At 45.9% G+C, this 18,632-nt stretch overlaps 1 protein-coding gene across 1 annotated transcript in view; it reads left to right on the top strand.

Moving 5' to 3' along the window:
- The window catches only part of CCDC85C (coiled-coil domain containing 85C), a 107,096-nt gene that overhangs the window by 47,757 nt on the left and 40,707 nt on the right, over nt 1-18,632 (top strand). The window lies entirely within an intron of this gene.

The raw sequence follows: 18,632 nt of genomic DNA on the forward strand, positions 1-18,632 counted from the left end.
CTGTGCCAGGCAGTCTCAACAGCTCCTTGGAGGGTCCCAAAGCAGCCCAGTATGATGGAGCACACCAGAATTAATCCACTCTGTGGCATGTGCATCTGGTTGGGCTGAGCTCACCAGGAGCAAAGCTCTTGCCTCACATGTGCCATTTTTGTACGTCACATTATGACTAGCATGTTGCTCTGCTTTACGTAGTGTGTCCTGCTGCTGGGTACTCATGAAGCCTCCAAGCTCTGAGAGGTCTCTGTTTAATTTAGTTTATTTTTAGGTGTTTTTTGATTTACCCATTTGCAATCTTACTCTTTTCTCCCCATCGCCTTTCAGGACAGCGCCTGCTTCTTTCCTAAAAAAGCCATTAGCTTGCATGCACCGAACCAAAATGTTAGCTCAGCTGTAACAGATGGATGGATATGGGTATCGTGTGGCAACTTAATGAATAATATCTATCACCTAATTTCCTGAAAGTTGGCATGTAATGAGGCTGGTGCCATGATTATTACCTCTGTAAATCATGACTTTAAGATGATGACAATCCCTCCTGCCCCAGGGATATGGGACAGCCAGACAATGATGTACATTTAATTGCTGTGTGAGAGAGGCAATGTGTTCAGGAGCATGCCATTGCCTCTAAATTATCTTCTGCCACGCAGACGCTAGAGGAGATTAGTGCAGATTGGAGTGGAGGGAGGGCTCTGCCATGCTGTGAGGTGCTGTGTATATGTGTGTTTTTTCACTTGAGGTAGCCAATGGTGGTGGCATGAGCTGGCCAGGGTGGGATGGAAGTGTGACTCCCAGGTTTGATCTTGGTACCAAAGAATCAGGAAATGGAAAGGGGATTGCTCACAGCTGTGTAGAGATGCTTCCTTTGTTTTTCTGATGGGTGTTTGTGGTGAATACCACTGTGGACAGAGGGCTGTGACCTCCCAAACAGAGAGCTTGGCCTGGGGGATGAAAGCTGTGAAACCTCTGCCCAGACCATATCCTTCTACAGGAAGTCTCTGTTGCTATTTCCTTCCTACTACAAGGCACGGCTGGCCATAAAGCAGAGCTGATGCCCACACTGTGGTGTCTCAGCTTGCTCAGGTGGCTGCTTCCTAGCCAAGGGAGGCATCCCTGCTTGCAGGGCCCTCCCACAGTATCTTGTTCTTCATCAGTGGATTGAATAACCACTCCTAGTAAAATTATTACTCTGCTGGTCTTTTAAGGTATCTTTTATTAGGTGCTGTGCTATGACAGTTGACAGAGGTGTGGCTCATTGTGAATGAATTGGGTATTGCAGCTGACCCTTGGAAAGCAGCTACTAGCAGCCTGCCTGGTTAGTGCTGCTTTTTTTGTTGCTATGTTGCCCCTGTTGCTTGAGTACTTCTTTGTATTTGTTTAGTTTTTCTTCTCCTTTTAATTCTGTCACCATCTCCCTGATGTGCCAGTCAGTGTTGTTATAAGCAATGGACTGCTGCTGCTTGAGCCTTCTCTCCACTTTGGTGCTTCCAAGTCATGTGATGAGCAGAGATGACAACAACCTTAAAACTGTGGCTGCTTTGGGTTGGACCAAAGGTACCCCCTGCCTCGTGTCCTGTCTCCAGCAGTGCCCAGGGAAATTAAAACTAGGACAGTGTGATGATCACATACAGTGATGTGTTTACCTACAGTAGTTGCCCAGCTCAAGGGCTTCCCAAGCCAGGAGTGTTACCTTAGAGTTTGGTGTTCCCTGTGCAGCCACCATTGGCATCATCACAGCTGCTTTTCATTCCTGCAGCTCAGCTCTCAAACCCTGATGCTCCCCTGGTTTGTCAGGAAATGGCTGTAAAACCAGCAATACTGTGACTGCTTGGACAATGTGAGCAATAGGCCATCTCCAAAGCCACCCAGTGCTCTGAACCATGTGGGATGGGACTGCTCAGCTGTGTGATGGTGGCCATGTGCTGTAGTGGAGGTGCGCAAGAGGAGATCTTGGCACTGCTGGACCCCTGTGTGTGCAGGTGGGTGGCGTTCCTTAAATAGCCTCTTGTCCCTCTTCCACATTGGCTCCCACAGTGGTGACCAGTGTCACCCTCCTCTGTCCCTGGCTTGCAGGGCTCCCAGCTCAGTCAGGTTCTGTGGAAGGGAGGTGAGGGAGGGTGTGAGCAGCCTGCACAATGCAGAGCCAGAGGCCACAAGTGCACATACCTCATTAAGATCTTTCTGTGGCTCTGCCTCTTGAACACCCTCAGGTTTTCTGTTCCCTGAGGGCATTTGCAGCCAAAAGGTGGCCTGGAGCATTTCTTTCCTTCCCCAAAAAAGCATCCTGCCAGTACTTTGCAATGTCAGAAGATAACTCCCATACTGACTGGAAAGATGCTATCTGCTAAAGCAATGGTGGGCATGCTGGTTGGCTTCTCAAAGTAATGTCAGTTTCTTCTCTTTAATTCACCACGGTGAATTGGCTGCTGTTGTTCTGAGCCTGCATTGGGCCTTTTTGTCACTAAAGACATTGTAATGCTTATGGCATTAGCAGTTACATAAGCTGGCTGTCTCTGAGGGGGCTTTGCCGTGGCATGATGCTCCTTTAGGGTTAGGTAAGAGCCCGCCACGGAGCAGGGGGACGTGAAAAAAAAGATACACATCTGTAGTCGAGAGACTTACTTGAACTTAACATGCCCCGCAGGAAAACCCAGATTTCAGAGTATTCATGTATTCTCTCTGGCTCCACAGATTAGAGGGGGACCGTGGGAAAGCTGCCAGGGCTTGGAGATCAATCCAGCCTTTGTAAATCCTTTCATCTGACTGGCGGCTTCATACAATTGAGTATTACCCAGTTTATTATTGTTCATTGATTAAATTCCTGTTGGTCAACACAAATAGTGCTGTGCAGGCTGTGCGTTAGTGGGATGGAAATTGGCATTGCAAAGCACTTCCTAGAGAAAGGCAGAGACAACCTGTCATTTAGAACCGCATTCAGGGGACGTTTTGCAAGGGGGAAAGGACAAGTCCCTCCATGCAAGCAGCTTCCCAGGCTTTTCTCACATGCCTGTGGAGACTGAGCCTGTGGCAGGCGAGTGTAAGGATCAGGTCTCTGCTTTTCTGGCAGGCAGGGCATGCAGCCTTAGAGGGGATATGCTCACCAAGCCCCATGTCTGCAGGGCTGGGGAGTCATGGTGCGGTGTGGACCCAGTGTGTATAGCCAGGATTTATGGGATGAAATTAGGTGAAGGAGAAAGTTATCAGGAAATGTTTCCTCAAGGTGAAAGCTATTAGGCTGCGGCACAGTTCCTCGAGAGAAGCTATGGACACTTACTTAGGGCTGTGTTAAAATGAGAACTTGAGGGAAAGCTGGCTTTGGGGAGGAAGTGGGTGGTATCAGTGGCTTCAGGGGCTCCAGGGAAACATAAGTACATCCCCCCCCCCCCCCCCCCCCCAAACAGTGCATTTCTGGGAGGGATGGAGAGAGCTGTGAATGGGACTTTTTCCGCAGGGCAGGGTCTTCAGCTGAGATTGGTGCTTAGCGGAGCTGTGGACTGCTTTCTGTCAAAGCAAGACTTTACCAGTGGCAGGCACTTGTCCCAGTGTGAGGCAGGAATCTGGTAGGCCCCAAGACAGCACTCCCTGAATTCACTGGTCTTTCAGAATACTCTTTGTAAATACTGCCTGGCTTGCAAGGGAGGACATAGGACGTATCTCTCAAGAGTGGGAGTAATTGGCAAATAAAATAGTTTGGGAACCTCCATGCTAGATGATCTGAAACAGTTTTATGCTTTTATGAATGGCATTACCTTGAACATACATGTATTTTCTTTCCCCATCATTGTGCCTGAACCAAAGTGACCCCCTTTATTTTTGGGTGTAATGATTCATTTTTCATCTCTAGGCAATGTGCACTGCTAGAAAATGGGCCCACCTTGTTATTTGGGTAGGAGATGTGGGATATCAGTGGCTTTAGGGGCCTGTGCTTAGTAGTCTTTTTTTCTTTTGACAAAGAGCTATCTTGTGGAAATAAGATCATTTTCCCACTAGTAGTTCTTATATAGTCCTGAGATGCAGACACAGAGGAGCCCCAGGTGACCCTCTGCAGTGAGCAGACAGGTGATGCCTGCAGCAACATGTGACTGGGAAGGAAGACGTTTATGTCAGGGTCCCTTCCTGTATCCCTTCCCTTTGCCCCAGCTCTGCCATGACTTACGTGACCAGAACCAACTCCTGAATGCTGCGACACTATGAAGTGAGCAGGGTCCATGCTGCAGAGAGCCCACTCTTCAAGGCCAAAATGCAGAACATGTGTTTGAAAGCCAATGTGCAGTGGTGGATCCTGTGTGTGGCTGGTGCTGCTGGAGTGGCGAGGCCAAGAGTAAGCTGGGGAGGCCTCTTTGGAGACCCAGAGAAGTGCATGTTAACCTGCCTTGTGGGGAGCTGTCAGCCACCAGTCCAAAGGGCTTGAGTGAGAGTTAATGAACCTGTTAATAAATAACAGGGAAAGCTGGCTGTGTTGCATTGTTTTACTTTCTGAATGTAACCTCAGGTAAGCATGGTAAAGGTTTGCACAGCCCTTTTGCAAAGCCATAGCAAGCACTCTTTCAGCTTGTGGGATCAGAAGCTCCTTCTGATCACCTGTTCTTTCCATCATTGTGGGATTGGTTTTATTTTCCCCAGTGGTCAAATGCCTGGGCTCTCCTGGGCTACCCTAGGCAAGGTGATGGTGCAGGTCCCTACTTTGCTTGGAATCATTGGGAGACATCCTGCAGGATGCTCCCTAGCCACCTTCCCTCATGGTGGGGTCACTCAGCCTCCCATGGAAAGGGTCAGAGCTGGGAAGCACTGGCTTTATAGAGCACTTCCTAAAACTCCTGGCTGAGAGTGGCAGCATGAGAGTAAGTCACAGTTATCAGGGAGATTTATCTGAGGATTGACTTGCTGTTTCTAAGTGATTTATCCTATTTTATCATAGTAGCATTGTATTATTAACTTATTTTAAACCAGGTTTTGTTTCCCATTGTCTTGTTATTTCAGTCCAGCCCATTGATACACTGTAATCTGCTCTTCCATCTTGTTTCTACTCCCTTTAGACATTGTGCAGTTAGGAAATGCTTAGGTATTGTCTAGCCTTTCTTTCCAGGCCTTAATTATACGTTTACTGTATTCAGATTCTGAAGCCGTACCACGTGTCACTTGCTTAGCTCTCTGGAGTCCTTATTCTGCTTAGTTTTGGGTTATAGCATATTTTTGGCTGGCCTACTGCTGTTCCCAGCTGGCCCTGACAAAGCCCACACTAGCTCAGCATAGCCAACATGTTACACTTGACAGCCGTTCTGGTTTAATTTCCTTTTGCTAACTCCCATGGCAGGGCAGCAGGTACAGGCAGGACAGGGAGGCAGGTAGGAAGTGGGGCAACACTGCTTTCCAAAACAAGGATTTCCCTTTACCCGTGTATAAGAATACAGGTAACAGTCTCTGTCCACTACTGTAATGTGATGACACAAATGGGCTCTCCTGTGACCCAGCTTGATGCTGAAGTGCAATGAATTAACTGTATATACTTTATTGTTTTCCTGTCTGTACTGAGTCCTTAAAGGTGTTTGGGAAGAAACACACCTTCCTCCCACCATCATGCTGCCGTTAGTATGACTTAAGTGAGTTAAATTACTAGGCAATTACAGCACATAATGTTTAACTACAGTCTGCAATAGGAAAGCATGAGGCTGAATGCTTTTCTTCTGCTGGGTGGAAAGGAGAAGCTGGGCAGGAGAGAAAAAACACCTCAGAAAATACCCCAAATCAGAGGGTACCAGGTAGAGGGGAGCAGGGTCTCCTTGGTGCCCTGGACTGCAGCAGAGCTTTGCTTCCTGAAGCACTGGCTGGCTGGTAGAGACCAGAACATTAAACAGCTAACTGGAAAATATTTATCCCAAATGGAGCTATGGGTGAATGCTGGGACCTGTGCAGGTACCCATCCTAGCTGGTAGGAGCCACTGGCTCTACAATTTCAGTGAATTTTGACAAGTAGGACTGGGCACAGGGTTTCTGCCTGCAATTTAGCAAGGCTTGGTATCCTTGGCCATAGAAATTTGTGAGTCTTTGATACAGAAGCATACAATCCCTGACTCTCAAAGAGCTTAGCATGCAGGGATTTAAACATTCCCAGGCGATTGCCTTAAGCCATGGGCTCATGGCTATTTTGGGCTTTCTCCCTTTCTTTCTCTGAGGGTCTGACCAGAAATTTCATCCTGACCTAAAAATGGCATGAAATTGGATGCTTGTGTTAAAAATGTTCTCTTGATACATCAGTATTTTCCTATAAAAACCTGCTTTACCTAAAAATTCCCAATCAGCCCTCAGCCCAATTAGTGTGGAAGAAGTGGATGATACCGTGAAGCCGTGCGTCTTGCTCATCACATGGGCAAGAGCCCTTCCCTACCAGCCGCAGGCACGGAAATGATGTTTGTTAACAGTATGAAAAAGCCAGACATAACTGGATAAATGCTTTTTGCTGGAAAAAGGTCAGCAGCTTCTAGCACCTTTGCTACCTTGTACTTATTTAGGCTCAGGGGGAGAGATGGTGGCAGCCAGCACTGGGGTCTGGATGTAGTGTGGGACAGCCTGGACTGGGGCAGGGGGTGTAACAAATTCCTGGGCACACAATGAGCGAGCTTTGGGCTCTGACGGGCTCCTGAGTGGAAGGACTTTGATCTGACTCCAGCCTTTTCCCACTGAGACATTGCTTTTGAATGCGTTCCTGCTCTCAGCCTTGCCGTGCGCGCTAGACAAAGGCGAGGGGAGCAGGGAAGAATGAGGGGGGGCTGTTTATTCTCATCAGGGATGGTCGAGTGGCCCAAGTCAATAGAGCCTATTTTCATTAACCTAGTCATTATTTTTTCCTCACTGCCAATTATATTTTTACTGTCAGTACTCAGAAGGGCATCATTTGCATCTATGAGATTTATTTTAATAGGTGACTTCCTGGATGTGGTGGGGGTATTTGAGGAGTGGAAATTAAAGTTCAGTTTCTCTCTGGACGGAATAGGATTTTTGAGTTTTAATTATCACACAGCTTGGATTCCTGGAGGTTGAAGACCACATTGGAAAGGCTGGATTCCATTGTGTGGAGTGGATAATTATGCAGCCCTCTCCCAGGCTCACTGCGTTTATTGTCTAGAAGAATCTTCCCAAGCAAAAGGGGGGAGGAGATTTACAACCCAAAATGCATTTCAGAGCCTCCAAAAGTTTCAAGTTAATGTTTGCAAAGAAAGACTGTAGCAAATATTTAAGATCTTATTTAGTCTTTTAACAAAAAAGTACACCACCAATTAATCTGGTCATCTGCCTTTACCCCTGCAGGTTGCTTAGGAAATAATTTTGTAAACTAAAGAGAGTGCTTCTGCAGCTGGAATGCTTTGTGCTATCTGTTTCTAAGCAGGATTCCTTCGAAGGCAGTGGGAATTTCTACATAAAACCTACCAGCCCATCTGTATGTACAATGTCAGACATAAGATTTACAGCCGTCTGAAACTTGGCAGTGCTTCTTACCTAGGAGGTAATGTTAATCTATCCAGGAGAAAATATTGAAGGATTCAAACAAACCTAAAATGTCAAAGTAAAATTCATTCACCACCCTTCTGTTTCTCAAGACTTTTGACTAACCTGGTGTTTTTCCTGCAGGCTTTTTAATCACTGGTGGTTAGAAAGTTGCCATGAAAATGAAGAAGCTTCAGCAAAGTTTGTTTTTAAATATGGTGAAGCTTTTGCAACTGCAACAACCCTGCCAAATATTTCAAGGGTGGGATCAAATCTGCATATGTTTGGGTGGGTTCAGATTTGGGGGCAAATGTCTCTTACAGCTTTGGTCAGTGTGATGAGTTCAAAGAGAAAAACACTGGTTGTGGATGCTCACTGTTCCTTCTTGGTGAGAGCTGGAGTACCAATAGTGCCACATGGAAACCGGGAAGCTGATTCTGGAATACGCTGGTGCACATTTCAATGGATTTGCAAGAGGTAACTGGCAGGACACCTGTGTGTGTAAACATTGCAGATCAGCCTGTTTTACAGAGCTTTCTGGTTGTGACAGTGACAAGGGGCTCAGAACCCAACTTGGCTTTCATTTGCAACTTTCATTTGCAATTTTGGTTTCGCTAGTGCAAACTCCAGAATCTTTGTGCTGCTGATAGCTACCTTCCTATCTTGAAAGATCTTGTTGTTGTTTTGGGGAAGGTAACAAAGGTAGCAGCTTATTAGGGGCGTTTCTGGACTATTACAGTAGCTTAGGACAACCTGATCTCCATTCCCCACATACTCTGTTTTCAAATTAGCACCTCTGTACTTTCCCTCATGGTTCCCTAAGACTCATAGACATGGACATGGCTGTGTCTTTAGCCTTCTCCAGCCCTTTCCTTTGTCACAGTGACTAGGAGCCTTGGCCACAGTCAAGCTGCCAGAGCTGCTGAGGCCGTTTCCTAACCCACATGGTTTCCTGGCTTTCCACAGCTTGTCTGTATTTACTGAGCTCCTCTTTTTTAGGCTCTTTCGGCTAGAGACCATATGTTGTTACTGTAGTCATACCGAGCCTCGTGCATGTTGGCCTTCTGTGATTTAGGACTGTGAATTTCTTTGGAAAAGCTGGAAATAATAATGCTTCAAGATAAGAACTCTCTTTTTGTTGTGGAGGTACTAACTCTTGAAATCACTGACTGTATTTTAAAGCATCCAGCTGTTTCCAATATAACCTTTTTATTGCAACATGCCATTAGTATTGGAGGGCTCTACCCCAACACTTGTTCTTCTCCACATGGTGTTGCCAGCCCGCTTTCTTCTTTGCCAGCCACAATGCAGTTAGGTAAGAATTTCTGTAGGTGATGGCAAACCAAAATGTGTGGATGGTTTCAGATTTATTGAATATGACATGCCAATCAAAGGCTGTTTAGTGACTCCATTTTTGCCTTCAACTAATTGTGGTGCTTGCTTTCTGGAATGTAAGTGAAATAGCTTGAGATTTTCTCATGTGATACTTGGACAGGGTAGGCATGGAAAACAGAACTGAAAGGTTCTCGGGGTCATGTAACCCATTTCTTTGCCCCAGGGCAGACTCAGCTATACCTAAACTACTCCTGACAGATGTTTGTCTAACCTGCTCATGGAAGCTGCCTTCAGTGGCAATTCTACCACCTCCCAAGGCAATTTCTTCTAGCCCTTAAACACCCTTGTTGTTAGGGAACTTGCTCTTTCTGTGTGGACATGGAAAACAATTTATTCAGTTCATCTTTTTTTTGACAATCATTTGCGTATTTGAACCTGTTACTACATCTATGTTTGGTCTTTTCTTCTCAAGGCTAAGCAATCTGTGTTGCTTTAAGCTGTCCTGCTGGATTATGCTTTCCACACTCTGATCCTCCTTATTTCTCTCCTGAATTCCTTCCAACTAGTCCGCATGAGTCTTGAAGCATGATGCCTAAAACTAGACACAGATCCCTGTTCAAGATCTTTAATAGCACCAATGAAGGAGGATTATTTCCCTTGTTTACATACATGGCTGTTGTTCCTGCATCACGATATACTGCTTTTGCCCCTGTGTGACATTGGTTTGTGAACAGTTTACAAACTGCAGTAGCCCCAAGATCCTCTTCCACAGAACTGCTGTGTATGAGGAATTGAAGGATGCTGCCACAAAAGTTTAGGTTGAATTTGGTAGAGGCTTTGAGCATAGCATGCTGGTAATGGGATAGGTTTAGGTAGCCTTTTGTTGCTGTTGTGGAGAATGGGACAGTGACTACTGTAGCGATAGCCCAAGTCAGATGGAAAGGGTTGGGTTTTTGAGGTGGGAAGGAGAAATTAAGTAACTAGATGGAAAGTGGAAATGAGTGTAGCCTGTCCCCTTGGTTTCAGGGCTTTTCCTCTTGGCCCATACTCTCTTGGTAAGTTCTAGAGGCTGCAGCATTCATCAAAGTGCTGCCAAAAGGAGGGCATGAAGCTAAGTGGGCTACTCTTCCTGAAGCCTTGAAACCATCCCAAATGTTTTGAGTTGTTTGTGGCCAGTGGAAAGCCACTAATCGGCTTTGGGGCTTTTTTTGACTGGGTCATGTGACCAAACCATCAAGATTAAAGCAGCACGAGGAAGCAAAAGAGGCTTAAACAGCTGAGGGTGCCTGGCAGGTCATTTTAACCTTTTCATAATCATTAAAGCTGCAGAATCCCATTAGCAGTAACTTGCAGTTCCAGTCCCCAAATGAGTGCTGGTGACAACTTTCTGTGCATCTCTGCCTTCCCCTATGGGAGAATACAACTGTTTGGTAGGGCTCAAACTTTGAGCAGAGACTGTGGCTGTTCCTTCCTGTGCATTGAGGAGTCCATTGCACCAGTGAGGAGCAATCCATGGGTCTATGAAAAATGGAGGATTTATTTCTCTGTCTCTAAAATTAGACTCTCATTGAAGGTCCTGCTTAGGCCATACTGTGGTAGATCAGCCCTTGCCCATCTGTGGCAATAGCAGAGAGGTACAGGATAAGGAAGATTATGATGATCTCCTAATTCACTGCTTTGGCACTGGTCAATGGGCTATGGCTTTACTCTGCCTGAATTGGAGACAGCTGAAGATCCTGTAGTGCAGCTATGACAGGGGAAGCAAAGCTTTTTGGATGGAGCTACATTGACTAAGGCAGTCAAAAAGCCTCCAATTTGTTGATGATGCTCATCCTCTCTTACATGGTTTTATGAGTGCAGTATCATGTTCGGTAGCCAGTCTGATCTGCCCCTGTCCTTTCTCCAGCTTCTGCATCTTTTGTTGTCTCCCTTCATATCAGCTAGGAAAAGCTGATAGCAACATGCTGGTACTACAATGTCTGGAAGGGAGAATTGCTCTGATCCATCTATGATTTGAAAGTTGTAGAATTGTCCTTTCCACATTCAGGCAATCCTTCACTGAGTACATCTATGTGGTTGCACAGTACACCCAGGCAGCTGGTGAAGGTGCCATCCTCTGCAAGCAGGCTTACAAGGAGAGCTGTGGAAAGCCCTGGAGAGCCAGCAGCACTGTCTGTCCCTGTCCATTCCCAGCAGCAGAAGAACTGCTGCTGGTTGTCCATCTCAGAAGAGGTGAAGTGTGGTGTCATACTACAGGATTGGAAGTTGTTTTACCACCTTCCCATTAAGCAGATTTTATGGGTTGAGTAGGTTAGACATCCTAAAATGCAAGTGATTCCAGTGGTTCCTGCTGTGCTATTCCATGATAGGACAGCTCCCATGAAGATTGTAATGTAAAGTTCATCCAAGCACGAAGGAGAAACTGTTGGCCACTTTCTGATGGGACAAGACAGCTCTTTTCCAGCTGTACTGCAGTACATGGATATATGCAAGCGATATATGCAAGCACATGCTCCTGCTTCCCTATCAGCCAACTCCTAATGAAATCCCAGTATCAGGATATCTTGAGCTCCTGTTGACAGTTCTCACAAGCAGATGTTTTGCTATGCTCGGAGATGGTGTGGTTCTGTTGATAAGCTAGAGGGAAGGAATGCCATTCAGTGGGACCTTGACTCACTTGTGAAGTGGGCTGATGCCAACCTCATGAAGTTTAACCATGCCAAGTGCAAGGTCCTACACCTGGGTCGGAGCAATCCCAGGCACAGCTACAGGTTGGGCAAAAAAGAAATTCATGGTAGTCCTGCAGAGAAGGACTTGGGGGTGTTGGTCAATGAGAAAATGAACATGAGCCAGCAGTGTGCACTCACAGCCCAGAAAGCCAACTGTATCCTGGGCTGCATCAAAAGGAGTGTGACCAGCAGGTCGAAGGAGGTGATCCTGCCCCTCTCGTCTGCTCTCGTGAGACTTCACTTGGAGTATTGTGTGCAGTTCTGGTGTCCTCAACATAAAAAGGACATGGAACTGTTAGAACAAGTCCAGAGGAGGCCATGAGGATGATCAGGGGACTGGAGCACCTCCTGTGTGAAGACAGGCTGAGAAAGTTGGGGCTGTTCAGCCTGGAGAAGAGAAGGCTGCATGGAGACCTCATAGCAGCCTTCCAGTATCTGAAGGGGGCTTATAAGGATGCTGGGGAGGAACTCTTCATTAGGGACTGTAGTGATAGGACAAGGGGTAACAGGTTGAAACTTAAACAGCAGAGGTTTAGACTGGATATAAGGAAGAAATTCTTTACTGTTAGGGTGGTGAGGTACTGGAATGGGTTGCCCAGGGAGGTAGTGAATGCTCCATCCCTGGCAGTGTTCAAGACCAGGTTGGATGAAGCCTTGGGTGATATGGTTTAGTGTGAGGTGTCCCTGCCCATGGCAGGGGGGTTGGAACTAGATGATCTTGAGGTCCTTTCCAATCCTAACTATTCTATGATTCTGTGATTCTATGATGTCATGGCTCGAAGTCACAGTAGGGAGCTGTGAAATCTGAAATCAGAAGAGACCTTATCAAATGGTTACAGACTGACTTGAGGCTGCTAAGCTCCCAGACAGGCCTAATGAACTGAAACTGAGTTGGGAATGTGTGGTCTTGAAAAACTTGAGAGCTCGTAGTTATGGACTTGCTATAAAATGTTAATTAAATAGCTGCAGTGGTGTATGTTTCATCCTGCCAGAGCAGCACTTAGCAGCAGCACAGCGCATAACCCCTGCCTTGTGAGAGTTAGAAAAATGTGTATTGCTAGAGGCCAGATTTCTTTGCTGTTTGTGATTGGACTGGTAACACACTTTTTTGTTTTGACTAACATTTGTGTACCTGTTCTATACCTGTTATCACCTGCATCTTAAAAATGAGGTCTTACAAAGATAGATGTTGTCATGGGTGGCTTTGGGTGCTCAATATGGGCCTTTTAGTTTTTTAGCATAGTCTAATGCAATGTCTATTCAGTAAAAGTGTGCTGCATCATCTCAGCTATGGAAATAATGGTACTTGGCCTTAGTTCTGTTTCTGTAAGTGCCCTCCTGACACGTCTTTAATGCTGCCCAGCAGAGTGCAGAGGAAACTGTTCCCTGCACAATCCACAGTGAATGAGGTGCTGGGACAAGAGGTAGAGCAAGTTGGTATGGTTTGTTTGCAGAATATCTTGCAAAGCTACAAAAGGAGCTTCTGTCTATCATAGACCTTGTTGTTGCATATTGTCTTACCTCATCCCAAGGGAGACCCCAAATTGTGCACAACCTCCTGCTGGAGAGGCATGAGGATTGGGGTTAGTAGAGTATGGTATTCTGGACCTGAGAGAAGAGAAGGTGGTTGTAGGTCAGTGAAGTGGTGGGTTTGTCCATCTCTCAGTAACTTGCTTTAATGACAGTCCGTGAAGCTATGTGAGTTTCATCAGCTTCCCAGATGCTCTGAAAGAGTGCTGTTACCTTAATAAATCAACTTCCTTACAAGAGTGCTGTCCTATTTTTCATCCTGCTTGTCTGTATCAAGAAGCAAAACCAGCAGAGCAATACAACTCTGAAATATGGTGCTGAAGAGCAGAGGTGTGATAACAAAGCTGCCGACTAACAGTAAAATGTTTTATTTAGCACAAGTGAAGGCCTTTTTATGAGGCGATCTTTGATGCAAAGGAAGTGAAAACGTCAGCATCCCATCACATGAAGGAGAAGGTAGCAGCTGGCCACAAGGTGCTAACCTGGTAGAGGATCACTCCTTCCTGCATTATTCCTCCTTGGGTTTGGATTATGAAGAATCCTGTTAGGATTCTCCTCTGAGGTGCATGTGAGGACCGTGCTGGAATGGGGCATTGCGGTTCTGACCTGCCAGCCAGCACCCCATCACACTGCATAGCAGACATCGAAAAGACAAACCAAACCTCAGTGGAATGGTGTGGAAGGGGACTAAGGCACCTTTGTTTGCTCAAGTCTCCTCATACCAACTTGTTTCATGTTGCTCAGGCTGGATGTAGGGACCATCCTACTGTGAGTCCCATCAGAGGGCTCTTGGCAGCTTCCTCATCTCACCAACACCTACAGTAACCTTTTCTTGCATCTTTTCTGTGAACAGCCCTAACTAAAGGGGTTGCATTTTTTTCATGCAGTCATTTAAGTGCTAAAGCCTTGTTATAAAAAGGTCTTAAATGAAGGTGTCTCAATCCCAACCATGTAGCTATCACACAGACGTCTGCTCTGTGTGCTTGTGGTTTGGAGAAATGACATACAAGGAAACAAAAACATTTATTTTGCTACTATCAAAATAAATATATAATTCATGGTATTTACCTCTGACACATTCTTTTGATATCTCAGATGAGAATCAGAACAGTTCCAGTATCTCCAAGTGCCTCTGAAAACAACACTGTTCTGTGCTCTGCAGGCTAAAAGTTTGTTTTCACTGTTAAAACAGTTTCTAATTTATGTTGTAAAAAAGCCTCAGGAGTCAGGTGGTTCCCTGCTCTCTCAGAGGCTGTTGAGTTAAAACAAGGTAGAGTGATTTGTCTTGCCTCAATTTAGCTGTAATGAGTATTAAGTGGTTTATCTATGTGGAAAAAAGTTACTCAGCTAGATTACATCCAGGTTGAATTACACCCTGTTCCAGATGGAGTATGTATTTAAGACAGTAAATCTTGAGGAGGGTGGACAATAACAGTAATGTTCTTTTTTTAGGCTGGAATGTGACTCTTCTACCTCTCTTGGAGAAAACGTGCAGTGCTACATTCAGTTAGATTTTCAAAGGCTTTGTGAAGAAATGGGACTTCAGGTTTTACAGCTCTGAACAATTTAGCTTGAAGCATCTGCACTGTAGAAGTGATAGATGGCTCATGGTGATTATGGTTTCCATCCATTTTGCTGTTGCGGGTAGCAGCCTACAGGGCATGATGTTGTCTCTCTCCCCAGCCTTCTCTTCTGTACCAAGTGTGATGGTTGGCTGTGACAGGGAGGGTGCTGGGTGTGAGGTGAGATGTTCTGATGGGACATTCCTTCCTTCTGGTGCCATCTGGTTCACTAAGGCACCCATTACTCATGCAGCTGTGCTTGTGGCCCTGAGGAGTAACTGGAGGAAGATGTTGGTGCTGTTGGCATCCCAGGTGGCACTGACTGCCAGACCATCCTCCCAAAAAGCTTATCCTTGATGATCTTGCTTAGCCTTGACCATGTGTCCTTGGCCTTGTCTGCTTCCCTGATACTGCACCTCCCCTTCACTGTGCTAGAGCTAGCTGGCATGGTTGACCGGCCAGGCTAGGACAAGGTGTCAGGTCAGTGGCAAGGCTCCAGTAGGCATGGGTAGGCTCAAAGTCAGTGTCGTGAGGTGGTGGCTCGGTGGGTGTGCAGTGGATATGCCCCAGCAACTAGGTCTGGGAGCTACTCCTGCTGGTGAGGAGAGTGCATTGGGCCTGGTGAAGGTGGAGCATTCCTCACAGTGCATGGCAGGCTTTGATAACACAATGCGGACCATTTGTTTAATTTTAATGAAGGGGATAAGGGGGGGTCCAAGACATCAGTGATTCAGCTCTGCTTCCTCTCCTGGGTGGGTCAGCAGGGCTGTCCTTGCCCTATGGCTCTGGGGGAGGCAGGAGAGGAGGGAAGCTCTGATAAGAGGAAGGTTAGAGGCACAAAAATGTTGGGAATGTGTTTCTTGATCTAATGTGGGAGAGACGCAGCCTAGGGTTTTGCTGCTCAGCCTGGCAGTGTTACTGCCTGCTGTCATGAGAGTTATGGGTTTTTTAAACCCAAGATCAAGATGCAAATGGCTCACGTGACACCTACTTCAACACAGGCAGTTCCAGAAGATGGAGGCAATTAGTCTCTGAAGGCACAGCAAGGATGGTGATGGCTCTGAGTGCTGTTTCTCAGCCTTTGCTTGAGATGGAGCATCTTCTGCTGACAGAAAATCTCATTTGCTTTCTTTCTTTTGTTTCCTCCATATATTTTATGTTGCTGTGGGGTATTGTCTCGCTGAGGTCAGACATCAGACATGGTTTGGGGTTGAACAGTAGTGTTCGAAGAGTTCTAGTAAATCCTCAAGCAGGCTTTCAAGACTGGGTGTAACTAGTGTGTCCTAGGGATGCAGGGGTTGCCTTCCCAAGGAGTACTCTTTTTTTTTTGCAAGTGATATGAAACCAAAGTGAGGAAATAATTCTCTCTCAATTTCCTTTTCCAGATATGCTCTATTCATCAACCAGTCATTCCTTCTAGCATTTGGGGCCTGAACACAACAGTTTCAGTGTCACCATTCATCCACTTAACATAAATTTCCTTTAGCTGTTAGCAGTGCTGGAACCCACCACAAGCACATATTGAAGAGGTGGCTCATGAAGTTCAGGTTGCCAGCCTCCACCTTGGGTAACTTCCTGCTGTGCTTGAACACAGAGCTGCTGGAGAGGACTTGCTGCAGTTTGTCTGTTCTCCATTGGCACAGAACTGTGAGAAAATACCTGGTTTCCATCAGAAATAGGTCCCATAAGCTTTTTGGGTTTTGGTTGCTGTGGATGTGGTGTGGTAGTTCACAATATAAACACTTGGTATTGGTAAAAGAATACAAAGGTGAGGGGGATCACTGCATATAGTGGTCTCCCTGCCACCTGGGAAACAGGTTTGGGCTACTAATGGGCAGCAGGATTTGTCAGGGCTATGGTTCTTGTGGAGTCCATGTCTGTTACTGGCATCACATTGAGATCTTTAGCATTATCTAGCATTTTTACGCTTGTTCATGAAAGTGTTGCTGCCTGTGCAATTCATGCTCACAGAGGCTGTGCTTAATCAGTGGCGTATCTCTCATTCACAGGCAGGCATGGATGAAGCCTTTCTTTGGCACCACTTTGAATCCTTCCTTGAAGCTGCTGTGAATGCACCAGTACTTGGAGATAAAAATCGGGATCTGTTGTGTCAGGATCACTTCATTCATTGTGTAGAAGCACTTGACTCTGCTGCTGCCCTGACAGCATGCAGGTACAGGCCAGGAAGGGAAGGACACCTTACCTGACCAGATCTACTGGAGGCTGTTGTATGCAGCGCACGAGTGGAATGGTGGAGTCTCTGATTGTCTTCAGACAGACCTAGAGACTGTTCTTGGAACTGTTTAGCCAAACAGTGTTACTGGACTGAATTTAGGGGTTACTTAACAAAGTGTGGTGGCCTGGGGTACAGAGGTGAGACCAAGGGTTCTGTGATCCTCCTGGCTTTGTATTTAAGATACTCAAACTCCCCTCTTGTCCTGCTAGAGGACAGATTCATTACTAATTCAGCAAGTTGTTCAAGCTGAAGCTGAATCTTGCTGACTTAAGCACCAGTCTTCAGCAGCATTATACTCACCACCTTTTGATATGCATGGCTAAATTCATGATGCTGTTGACACGAGGCTTTGGCAGGGAAGGTGCTATGGATTGATCCTATAACCTATATAAGCTACTTGGTTTGCCCTCTTCTCTGACCTGGAGACCCCTCACACACTGGGGTTGTTGTTGGACAGTTTGTGGTCCCTGCAATTGAAGGTGATAACTGCTGTGAACCTTACCACCACTTGAACTGTTCACTGAACTTACATAACTTCCTACAGGGTCATCTTAACCGTTTCCATGAGGACAGTTTGGTTTTCCTCAGTTTGGATAAAGCACAATCCAAACAAAAAAGGGAGCATGTTTCCTCTGAGAATGTTTGTGCTTTAGATGGGCACTTGACTTGATCCATCCTGCTGTTCCTTTATGTGTGGTTTGGCACTTGTTTATGGCAGCACTTTTTCAAGCATATTCCAATTATTCTCTTGAATGGTCAAAGCACTCTCAGTGATTAACTGTAGCCTGCATGCTAGCTCTTCTGCTAAACTGCCCCCAGAGTGCCTAAGAAACAGCATCCAGGCTTGTGCTGGAGTACATTTGGCAGCTACTGGCAAAGTCAAAGACAAGCTGCTTAACACAGAGCCAGCGTAAACCTTATATGTGTGTATGGGTGCATGTTTGTGTGGGGGGAGATGCAGGCAGTGGTGCCTGCTAACCATGGTGGGGCTGATCCTGAAAGGTGCTGGCAGTTTGCAACATGCACCAGCCAGCATCAGCGCTGTTTGCCTTTACACTGTCTTGCTCATTGATTCATGCTTGGCGAGAAGTTCTGTGGTTGAATAGTGGCTTTTGCAGTCATACCGTGATAAATGAAATGAGGTAAAAATATAATTCTACTTTGCAGAGCCCTTTAGCAGTGCAGTAAATGTTTGGGGGGTTTTGTACACTTAAGCTGCAAAAACCTTTTCCTGCTGCTATAACAACTCTCATCCTCTGCTACCAAAGTAGAGGAGAAATTCTGCAAACATCTGCATGTCTGGAAGGAACTATTGCAAACCACTAATCTGTGATGAAATTGAAGAAAAGGTTTTCCCAGGTTTCTTTATTTTCTTCCCTTGGAATTTGCAAGTGTGTTGCTTCAAAGTATGTTTCAAAACAAGAATCATGTTTTTGAGAGCAGTAAGCCACCCACATAGCTCTCCAGTAAATTATCTTATACACCAGGTCACCCTATCTGGTGTTGCTGTCTTATTGCAGTGGAAAACTGGCCATTACATTCTTTCAGGTTGAATATTGATTGCCATTTTATGTGAGGGTTTTCTGTATTTTATTCTCCTGGAATTTTTCTGTTTAGTGTCATGTGCTTCCACTAGGAAAAACAGATGTCCTGGGCAGGCACTTGCTATGTGCATGCTGCAGCTCTGTGGCCTTGCTGTACACAGTTCTTCCCCTTTTACAGCACTGGAAGTTGTGGCAGTGATCTCCTTGTAGGGCTGTG

The sequence above is a fragment of the Melopsittacus undulatus genome, chromosome 4, assembly GCF_012275295.1.
Source record: "Melopsittacus undulatus isolate bMelUnd1 chromosome 4, bMelUnd1.mat.Z, whole genome shotgun sequence".
In the NCBI taxonomy this organism is placed as follows: domain Eukaryota; kingdom Metazoa; phylum Chordata; class Aves; order Psittaciformes; family Psittaculidae; genus Melopsittacus; species Melopsittacus undulatus.